The sequence below is a fragment of the Myotis davidii genome, unplaced genomic scaffold (genome assembly GCF_000327345.1).
Source record: "Myotis davidii unplaced genomic scaffold, ASM32734v1 scaffold246, whole genome shotgun sequence".
NCBI classification, from domain to species: Eukaryota; Metazoa; Chordata; class Mammalia; order Chiroptera; family Vespertilionidae; genus Myotis; species Myotis davidii.
In genome coordinates this window covers 123,987-135,029 of record NW_006296542.1, presented here as the reverse complement: position 1 = coordinate 135,029, position 11,043 = coordinate 123,987, and the positions used below count along the sequence as shown (strand labels likewise).

The following is an 11,043-nucleotide window of genomic DNA, read 5'->3' as shown; positions in this document are numbered from 1 at the left end:
TCTCTCTCTCTCTCAAAATCAAGGAATAAATTTTTTTTTAAAAAAAAAAGGGGGGGTGCCTTAGCCAGGCACCACTGTGAAGAAAACGGAGACCATCGGAAAGAATCTCCACGTCCGGCCTCTCTCCCACTCAACATCCACACTTGCATCAGCCTCACTTGCTCGCGCTGGTCTCCGGGGACGCTGAGGGACAACCCTCTGGCGCTCCCATCCCCCGGCCACTGGATCCCCAGCAGGATGATGCTCCACAGATTTCTCCTCCCTCTCATGTATCACCTCTTCTCCTCAGCTGGGTCTCTCTTCAGCATGTAACCATGTCCAACCAAGCTTCTTCTAGCTTTAAAAAGGAAGGAAAAAGAAAACAAAATCTCCAGCGGATACCCTGTTTTCTTCCTTCCCTTCCCAACCCATTTGCCAATTCTTCCCTCTCATTTACTCCTTTTTTTTTTTAATCTTCACCAAGGATATTTTTCCCATTGATTTTTAGAGAGTGGGAGGACGGGAGATGGGGGGAGCGGGTTCCTTTTGTTAAGTTGTATGAGTTCCCTGTATACACCTGCCATTTCTAACAGAATTTGGGCATGACTAACTTGTGCCCTACCAGACTGCAGCACAATCCAATCATCCCCACCCCAACTTGCTTCACCAAGCATTTGCCTAAGGCACTTCAAACTTGTACATTTCCCACAGTTCCATCATCACACTGAGAATTCCTCCAACCAAAGCGCAGGCAGGCAGGCAGGTAAGCAATGAGAGGTTCACTGGGCTCCATCTGCAAGTTCCATCTACAAGGCATCGCTCTGCATTACGACATCAACGTTAAAATATTCCATAGCTTAAGAATCTTCTGGAAGCAAGGTTCATAGCAGAGAACTAGCATGACAGGAAGCTCATTATAGAAGCAGCGTCTGAAAACCTCCACCCAGAAAAAGGAGGGGTGCCTACTGGCATTCATGTGCCTAGAGGTTGGTGCTCCAAGATCAAGATTCAAATAAACGCATCTGCTGGTGGCCCGGATGCACCTGATTTGGACTTGAAGACTGCCTGACTCAGAAGCTCATCTGAAAACCTTTAAGGATGGGCTCCTGAACACAGGGCTTCCTGAGCAAGTCCTGGAAACACGCCATTGAAGCACTTCCTCCTCCTCAGACTCTGGAAATTCAATCTGCAGCCATCAATTGAGGGGAGCTCCCTCCTCCAGGGTCTCCCCTGCTGCTCTGCTGCGACTCACACTGGCCAGGGGCATGTCTCCTGGTGTCATCTGGTCACCACAAGGAACACAGGTTACCGAAAGCAATGTCTTAAGTGAATGGATAACCTCGAGAGAGTTAAAGGGAGGAGGAGGGGCAGAGTGAGCTAGCACTGAATCTACAGGCAAAGTCCAAAGGGGAGCACTGCCACCACCCTGGGCCCGAGCCCTCAGCCCGAGAAGCTAAGCTCAATTTCCACAAGACCAGGCTCCTCCCCAGGCGAGTTCACACCCCAGGGTCAGGCCACCGCTCAGCGCAGAGTGGGGCTGAGTCGGGGGGATTCTTCCACCACCACCTGAAAAAACATCCACCCCCACACCCCTTCCCTGCCCTGGCTGTGTGCTCGGCCTCAGGGGCAGCCACCATCCTCAGCAGTGACCAGCAGATGTCAAGGTCACACCTGGGAGGCGGGTTCCATGGGGGTGGGGGGAGTCCCCTTTTCCTCTAGAGGTGGTGGGGGTCCCACCGTCCCCTGAGAGAGCTCATGTACTCTTCACCTCACTGTCATCTAGCTGGCTTGGGCCCTCCATACTCTGCAGCAACAATGCCCAGGCCAACCAATTCTGTAGGCGGTTCCATCTACCCGGATTAGCGACTCAATGGGCTCTAAGACCATCCCCTTCTTCCTTAAACCCTCCGCTCCCTGGCTTCCAGGGAGGCACTGTTACTGTTGTTCCCCACATCCTGCTTTGTCCTCCTCCTCTGTGCCCCTCCGAAATGTTGGTGGTGCCTCAGGATTCCGCTCTCAGCCCACTGCTCATGCAGCGCCCTCTGCTTGGGCAACCTCATCTGCTCTCTCTCCTATTCACACACTCACGTGTAGATGACACCAAATGTGCAGCTCCCCTCCGGTCTATATGTCCACCTAGACCTCACACCGAAACGTCCCAAACTGAACCAGCACCTTCCTGCCTCCCTCTGGTTCCCCACATGGTGAACGGCCCCGCCCGGTCACCCATGCTAGAAACCCAGCAGTCATCCTGGATTTCTCCTCCCTTTCACTCCATATTTAATCATCAAGGTCTACCAACTTTTCCTTTCCGATACTTCCCAAATCTAGCCTCTCCTATCCTAACCGCTGCCGTCCTAATTAAATCCTTATCTTCTCGCACCCGGGCTATTACAACCGACTAATCTTTCCCTCTTTAAGGGTTTGTCCACAGAGCAGCCAGAGGGCCCCTTCTAGAGAGTAAATCTGATCATCACACTCCCAGGTTGACCCCCTTCAAAGGCTCTCTGATTCCTTTACAAGGTCTTAGTCATGGCCAGCACCTCCCTCTCATCTGCAACCATTCATTACCAAGCATTTGATACCTCCCTGCTTTTGCTTCTACTCCTGGGTATGCCCTTCCCAACACTGCCCGACTCTAACTCCCTCTTCTCAGACTCGGCTTAGACATCATGTTCTTCAGAAAGCCTTCTCTGAACCCCCAGAATGAACCAAGGGCCCCTTCTTTATGCTCCCAATGGCAACTGTACATCTCTCCAACATAGTTATAAAGTATTTTATTCTAAATTAAAGGTGTATGGGTCTGTCACCCCCACTAAACTCCTCGGGTTCCAAATTCACTTCATTTCCACTGCGAAAACTGTACTTGAACTGGGATATATATAAGGGCCGAGTATTTTGGTGGCAAGAATTGCAGACATGGAGATGGGTGGTCAGAATGCAGGTGGGGTCCCTCAAACACAGGACTGGGTTTCAACTAATCAGGCCAGGTTTGGCATCCCTACAGGCAGGTGGGCGGACGGGCCAGAATGCCACACCAAGTGACCTCTAGCTCTGGGAGTCTTTAAACCCCTTCAAGCAAATTCCTCGGAGGCCTCCAACCCAGGCTATGGCCCCAGAAGGAAAGCGAAGGAAGGTCTGAGAAAAATCCCACAGGCCCAGTTCCCGAGGCTCTTCCCAGACTGGAATTCACAGGTGGAAAGCTGAGCTACCCTTTATGGAACCACCATCCACTCCCTGGCTCCTGGCCAGCACAGCACCAGACTGTCAGCTCACGCCAGGGCGCCACGCTGAGAGCTGCTCCTTCCAAAAGGCTCAGTGCTGGGTTCACTCTGATGCCCAGGGATCCACTGTGAGGAGGCAAGACGAGCAGGACCCTCCCGCCCCCAGGACCAGGAGAGCCACCCCCAAGGGGGAGGGAAGGTTCGGAGCAGAGCAGCAGCCAGGCACAGGGGAATCAGAGGGAAAGCGGGAAGGCAGAGCAACCAGGCCCAACAACCGGGGAAGCTGGAGCGAGCACGCAAGGGTCTAACTCAGGGGTTCTCAACCTTCCTAATGCCACGGCCCTTTAATACAGTTCCTCATGTTGTGGTGACCCCCAATTTCATTGCTACAAATTGAACATAATTAAAGCATAGTGATTAGTCACAAAAACAATATGTAATTATATATGTGTTTTCCGATGGTCTTGGGCGACCCCTGTGAAAGGGTCCTTCGACCCCCAAAGGGGTCGCGACCCACAGGTTGAGAACCACTGGTCTAACTGCATTTTCGAGGAGGAAAGGCAAGGCAGAGTATTTCAGGAATCAGTCTCAAGTTTCCTGCCTCCCCCTTCCCTAATTCAGTTCCCACCCTGCCAGCCTCGGCTGGGCTGACAACTTAGAAACAGCTCTCCTCCCATAGTCCCCAAGGGCTACTCGGGATTCTGTAATAAAGCAAATATCCACGTAGGTCCCAGGACAGTGGAGAAGGGCCTGGGCCTCTGCTACTCGGTAGCCCATCCACGAAGAGGTGGTTGGGCCAGTACTGCTGTCACACACCCCTGGGCGCACCCGCGCGCTGTGTTCTAAATGAATGACACCCTTGGCCACAACAAAGAAGTGAATGGCGCCTCCGGAGCTGTGCACCCTGGTGGCCCTGTCTGTGTTCGCTTCTGAGTTAGCATCCATCTCTCAGAGAGCAGATGGAAACCACATGAAAGGTGACTTTAGCCAGTTTCCTTTCACCACCTGCATGCACGGCTTGCTAACACTCGCCCGCATGCGCACTCTCTTTCTCTGCTTACCCATTGGAAAGAAAGCTGCAAACACTTCACCCCTAAATAATTCAGCCTGAACCACCTAAGAACTAGGACATTCTCCTATATTAACACCGTGCGACCCACAAACGGAACACTGACACAGTAACATTATTTAATGTATAGTCCACATGCAAATGATCTCAATCGTCACTTGGGAAGTTTTTCAAACATGCAAATTCCTGGTCCCTCTCCTGGAGGGTCTGACTCAGTGGAATGGGCCCTGGACTCGGAATGTTGCTACTAGTGAGCCCCTCAGGAGATTCAATTGTGCAGCCAGGTTTGACCCACTCACTAGGCTGTCAGAACTCCCAGGAAGACCAGGGGGGACTGTGGAAAGGAACCCCAAAAAGCACTGGTCAGCTGGTGAAGGAAGTGGACACGCTTAGGGCCAAGCAGGTCAGTGCCAGGGTCTACTCCGCACCAGGCACCAAACTCAGTCCACACAGCTGCCAAGCGATGGCTGAAGGCTGGCAGGGGAGGAAATGGGGTCAGGGCTGAGCCGCACAATGGTTCAGAGTCAAAGGGTGGAGAGAAAGGAGGCACTCCCTCAGTGAGCTGGGTCCACTCCGTCCTGGAGCCAGAGAGGGCGGCCCCGGGGGCGGCCCTGACAGCCATCCGCTGTGGGTGGACAGGGCTTCTTGCTGTGCTTCTGGAAGGAACCATATCGGTGGCTCTGCTTTGGATGGCCCAGCGGGTCTGGGTCCTCTTCTGTCTGTTTTCTGAGCCATAGAATTGGATCCCAGTGGGCACTGAGTACCGGCTACATGCCAGGCTAGACCTATAAGTATTCAGATGAGCTTATGATCTAGCAAAGGTGAAGGACATATCCATAAATATATGGATCCCCCTCCTGGGGCACAAAGCAGGGAGGATATCTTGACTCATTTTCACTGGGCAGGGAGAATGGAGAGCTATCAAGGAGGTGATGAGCCAAAACCGGTTTGGCTCAGTGGATAGAGCGTCAGCCTGCGGACTGAAAGGTCCCAGGTTCGATTCCGGTCAAGGGCATGTACCTTGGTTGCAGGCATATCCCCAGTGGGAGATGTGCAGGAGGCAGCTGATCGATGTTTCTCTCTCATCGATGTTTCTAACTCTCTATCCTCTCCCTTCCTCTCTGTAAAAAATCAATAAAATATATTTAAAATAAAAAAAAAGGAGGTAATGAAAGGCACAGAGGGTTTCAAGCCCCCAGCCACGGCATCCACCTTTTAGTACTTCTTCCGAAGGAGGAAGACTAATTTTCGGACTGCCTGGGGAGCATCTCCTCTCAAGGACAGAACTGATCAAGGGGGTTGGAGGCCAGAAGGATGTAATCCGTTTGGCTCCCAGAGTTTTCTCTTCAGAGAGAACCCCTGCCCCTATCCAACCCCCGAGATCCACACTTACCCATACCCCAAATCCCACCAGCTTTGCAGCCAGAGACCCCCCCGCCCCCTCAGCGACACACCTGTGGCCCTGCTCCACCTCTCCCTCCCACAGCCCCAGCTCTCACAGGGAAGCTCGGCATATGCTGTGCCAGGAATCCAATTCTTCCAGCAGGAAGGTCTACCAGGAAGGTCAGCCCTGGCCGGTGTGCTCAGTTGGTAGGAGCGTCATACCGTATACTGAAAGGTCATGGGTTCCATTCCTAGTCAGGGCACATACCTAGATTATAGGTTCGATCCCCGGCCCCAGTCGGGCACATGCGGGAGGCAACTGATCCATATTTCTATCTCACATTGATACTTGTCTCTATCTCTTTCTTTCTCTTTTTCCCTTCCCTTCTCTCTAAAAATCAATGATTTTTAAAAAAATATATTTTATTGATTTTTTACAGAGAGGAAGTGGGAGAGATAGAGAGTTAGAAACATCGATGAGAGAGAAACATCGATCAGCCGCCTCCTGCACATCCCCTACTGGGGAAGTGCCCGCAACCAAGGTACATGCCCCCGACCGGAATCGAACCTGGGACCCTTCAGTCCGCAGGCCAATGCTCTATCCACTGAGCCAAACCAGCTTTGCCGATTTTTTTTTAAATAAAAGGTCAGGTAGGCCAGCTCCCTGGCTCAAACAGATATGCATCTGATCCCTGCTTCCATATTAAATACCTACAGGTTTTATACAGCTTCTCTGATGTCAGGCCCATCACTGAATCACACGCACTAAGTCTTCCTCTTTTCTAACCTACATCCCCTCTGTGTGGCTCTCACTTAGTTCCAAATGTGTGGAGACAGAATAACTGCCTGTGTTTTCTTCTCACTCATACGGCCCTTCTCTAGTACCTTCTCTTTTTTTTTTCCTTTCTTTATTTATTTTTTCACGGAGACCCCCAGCACCTCGCAGCCCAGCTTGTGGAAGTCCGTGGCGTGCTCACTCTCCTAGAGTACATGCCCTTGACCAGAATCGAACCTGGGATCTTTCAGTCCGCAGGCTGACGCTCCATCCACTGAGCCAAACCAGCCAGGGCTCTAGTACCTTCTTAGCCAGATTACAGTGGCCTCACATGGCTCAGTCTTTCCTACTGGAACTTATCTTCCATCTCTCCCTTTCCTAGGCCTGCCCTGGACTTTCCACCAATTTGAAGCCAAAGCGGATACAAGAGTTACTAGAGGGCTCTCTGGGTCTTAGGCGAGCAGAGGGCCAGGGGCTAGGAGGCTGTGTGACGTGGTTAGATGGAGTGCGGTTTGCACAGAGGGCCCTGGCGTCCCCGATGCCGGCTCAGAAACCACCTGTGCAGTTGGTTCTGGTGACACACGCACACAGAGAATCCCCAGGGAGCACAGCTCCCACCACACACCCTGCAGACTGGGGATCTGAATGTGAAGAAAGTCAGGGTGGAAGAGGTGAGGCAGCTCGTGGCTCCTCTCAAAACTTTCCTTCCTAGAGCTGACGATTTCGGTGGCAGCGCCAGGGACCAGGAGCTGGCAACCAGCTGAATGGAACCTTTTGCGAAGAGGAAAGAAAGGTCTTGGCAGCGTGTGGATCTCTAACCCAGGAACCAACCCATGTGCCAGAGCAGCCACATCTCCTCTGTCTGGTCCACTTCCTGCTTTCTCCCCGCCACCACCACCTGGCCGTCACCACCCCAGCCTCAAGAACCAGCCCTTCTCGTTCAGATCGGCGGGGTTCCGTCCAACGAGCATGGTGGGTGGGAATGTAAACTGGTGTAGCCAGTAGGGAAAAACAGTATGGAAGTTCCTAAAAATATTAAGAATAGAACCATTGCCCTCGCTGGTTTGGCTCAGTGGATAGATCATCCGCCCGTGGATTGAAGAGTTCCTGGTTCAATTCGAGTCAAGGGCACATACCTCAGTTGCAGGCTGGATCCCCGGCCCTGGTCCGGATGTGTGCGGGAGGCAGCTAATCGAGGTAGGTCTCTCTCACATCAATGTTTCTCTCGCTGTCTCTCCCCTTCCCTTCTACTTTCTCTAAAAATCAGTGGAAAATATGTCCTCTGGTGAGGACTAACAAGCAAACAAACAAAAAGCACAGAGCTACCATATGACCCAGCAAGTCCTCTTCTGGACATTTATCTGAAGAAATCCAAAACAGTAATTTACAGAGACATACGTACACACCCCTTATTTGATTGCAGCATTATTCCCAGTAGCTAAGATACGGAAACAACGTGTGTCCTTCAACGGACGAATGAATGAAGATGTGGGACATATAGACAATGGGATATCACTCAGCCGTAAGAAAAGATGGGCAGACCACAAGAGGACACAGAGAAGACGGCCACGTACATGCCAGCAAGGCCTCAGACGAAACCAACCCCGCCGACATCCTGAGCTTGGAGTTCCAACTCCAAGACTGCACTGGGCCCCAAACAGTGGCCCTCGCTGATGTCCGGAGCCCCGATGAACCACTGGCCCTGCTCTAACAACAGGTCTGCAGAGAACACAGGCCCTCGGCCCACCTGACTGCTCGCACATCTAGAAAATGAAACGCACTCTTCATTCTGCCCTGTATTCCGACACAAGCTGGACACGAGGCAATCCTTGCTGAGAATCCATCAACTCCTCACACACAATCATGTTAAAGCTTCACCAGGGATTGTGTCACCGGAGGAGGTGGCTCTTGCAAAATAACCCCCTGAAGGCACAACCGCTGGCACGAGGGGACAAGACCACAGACTCCTCGCTATCTCGATGCTTGCATACCATCTCTATGGACTGCAAATGTTAAATGCTAACTATCCTGTGCCCACACTGTGAACAAAGTATGTGCCTCTCCGCTTTGTTCTTCATTCCATCTCACAGATTTCTCCTCTTAGCTCTCTCCCACCTCTTTCATCTACTACCACTGGATTTCAAGTGACCCTACTTATGTGGGTTTTTTTTTTAAATTATTCTAAATGCATAAAAAGAATTGCAAGACTGCCCTGGCTGGTATAGCTCAGTTGGTTGGGTATCGTCCCATGCACCAAGGGGTTGCCGGTTCAATTCCCAGCCTGGGGTGCAAGTTATGGGTTTGATCCCCATCATTGATGTTTCTGTCTCTCTCTCCCTTCTCCCTTCCTCTTTGAAATAAATAGAAAAATATATATAATAATAATAATAATCAATCAATAAATATAAAAAGAAAAGGACAACACATAGGATTCCACTCGTATATGGAATCTAAAACAAAAAAGTAACAAATGAACTAACAAAACAAACAAAAAACTCATAGACACAGACAACAGAATGTTACTTACCAAAGAGAAGGGGGTGTGGGGAGGGCGAAATGGGTAAAGCAGATCAAATACATGGCAATGGAAGGAGACTATACTTTTGGTGGTGAGCACAAAATAGAGCGCACTGGTAGAAATTATAATGTTGTACATCTGAAATGTATGTGTTAACCAATGTTACTGCAATAAAAAATAACATTTAAAAAATTTTAAAAAGAAAAGGAATTGCTTCCAGCTTCCTAGCCTTCCCGAGAAAGGCGGTGGGACAGGAATGCGAGGAAAGAGGAACTGAACTCCCTTATGAACCCTGGACCCCAGCTGAGGGGACCCTGAAGGAATTTTTTCACACACAAATTTCCCACCAGCACCACCCACATCAGAAAGAGAACCCCGACATTTCCCAAAGAACATCTAGGAGACCCTAGTCTCTGCGAAGGTACTGGAAGCTCCATGTGATGGAAGCCCCTCTGGGAGGAGGACGTAAGAACACGGGTGCGGGAGGGATGGGGACACAGCAGCCTCTCTAGTCTTGGCCTCTCCACCTGCTCTCCCTTCCTCAGGGCCTCAGCTTTGCTTCACGGGGCCATTTGCTTCCTGCAAACACGCGCACCTGCAAGAAGGCCCAGACTGCCGCCCGCTGAACCTGCAGACCCGCTTACCCAGCTCATGCCCCGTGGAATCCAGTTCTCCAGGATTCCTTCTGGGGCTGGGAAAACACCCTGCAGGAGACCAGCCCTTTAGGCAGAGTCCAGCAAGTAGGTCACCGCTGTTCCCACCCAGCTGAGCACCGAACCAGGACAGAACATGCTCAGCCTGGAGGACTCACGGGAGAGGAGAGGTAGGAAGCAGCACGGAGCCCTGCCTGGTCTGGCTCAGTGGATAGAGTGTTGGCCTGCGGACTGAAGGGTCCCAGGTTCGGTTCCAGTCAAGGGGACATGCCCAGGCTGTGGGCTCGATCCCCAGTGTGGGGCATGCAGGAGGCAACCGATCAATGACTCTCTCTCATCATTGATGCTTTTCCTCTCTGTCCGTCTCCCTTCCTCTCTGAAATCAATAAGAATATATTTTTAAAAAAGAAGCAGCAGCAGCAGCAGCGCAAATGCACCTCACACTCAGGTTCAGTGCTCAGGTTCAGTCCTGACACCCCATGTGCACTCCTCATGTGCTGGGCGGGGCTAACCCATCAGACTCTGCAAGAAGCAAGGAGGTGCTTTAAACACGGTCCCATCCCACGCAAGGGAGCAGGATGTATCTCAGGGTAACTGCAAAGGCATGAGAGCCCTGGCCGCGGTGCCACTCAGAGCCTCATCCTGATACACCAAGGTTGCTGGTTCAATCCCCTGTCAAGGCACATACAAGAATCAACCAATGAATGCATCAATAAGTGGAACAACCAATGGATCTCTCTCTTTCTCTCTCCTTCCTCTCTCTCTAAAAATCAATAATTTAGGGGGAAAGGCACTGGACCAACCAGAGTGCACCACATAACGTCAGTGAGACCATCCCCCCGCACATCCTCGCTGGGGATCAAGGCTCGGATTTGTAGGGAGTATCGCCAGTTCATTCAATGACAACAATCCTATGGTTGTTTTCTGGTAGCACCTTTCTTAGATATCTGAACGGCTGTCTCTCTTCTCCACAACAGGGTCCTCCTGCCTTTCAGAGATGCGGAGAGTGAGGACCACTACGGGTCACCAACTTTGCCCTGAGTATCACACTGGAAAAGGGCTCAGACAGCGGACACTCAGAAATAATAATCTTGCCCCCCTCCCCCCACACTCTCTCACCAAGCACACACTGGGCACAGGTGTGCCCAAGTCCTAGGACAAGAAGGACCCAGGGAATGAGTCCCCAAAACAATCCTACACACAGAGTACAGAAGGTGGGGCCAGCAGCTTGGTGTGATGGTGGTGTCCATGGGGAGGGTGGGGCGACTGCCTATCAGCCCAGGTTGGAGGGCCAATGGGCAGGGGACACGCTGTGTGGGAGGTGGGCTGCTGCCAGTGGGCAGCCACCTGCTTGGCATGAGGAGGGTGAAAGGAAATTGAGCAAAAAAAGCCAGTCAGCCAGCCAGCCAGCCATGTGAACCTCCAAGAAGCTGAAGACCTGT

The 11,043-nt window shown here is 51.6% G+C and overlaps 2 long non-coding RNA genes across 2 annotated transcripts in view; both read right to left on the bottom strand.

Moving 5' to 3' along the window:
* The window catches only part of LOC107184400, a 1,322-nt gene extending 456 nt beyond the window's left edge, over positions 1-866 (bottom strand). Inside the window, exon 1 of the long non-coding RNA XR_001515234.1 lies at positions 557-866. This is a non-coding gene — a long non-coding RNA (uncharacterized LOC107184400). The remainder of the gene's footprint in view (positions 1-556) is intronic.
* Positions 867-7,527: 6,661 nt separating this feature from the next.
* The window catches only part of LOC107184399, a 20,263-nt gene continuing 16,747 nt past the window's right edge, over positions 7,528-11,043 (bottom strand). The window contains exon 4 of the long non-coding RNA XR_001515233.1: positions 7,528-7,537. This is a non-coding gene — a long non-coding RNA (uncharacterized LOC107184399). The remainder of the gene's footprint in view (positions 7,538-11,043) is intronic.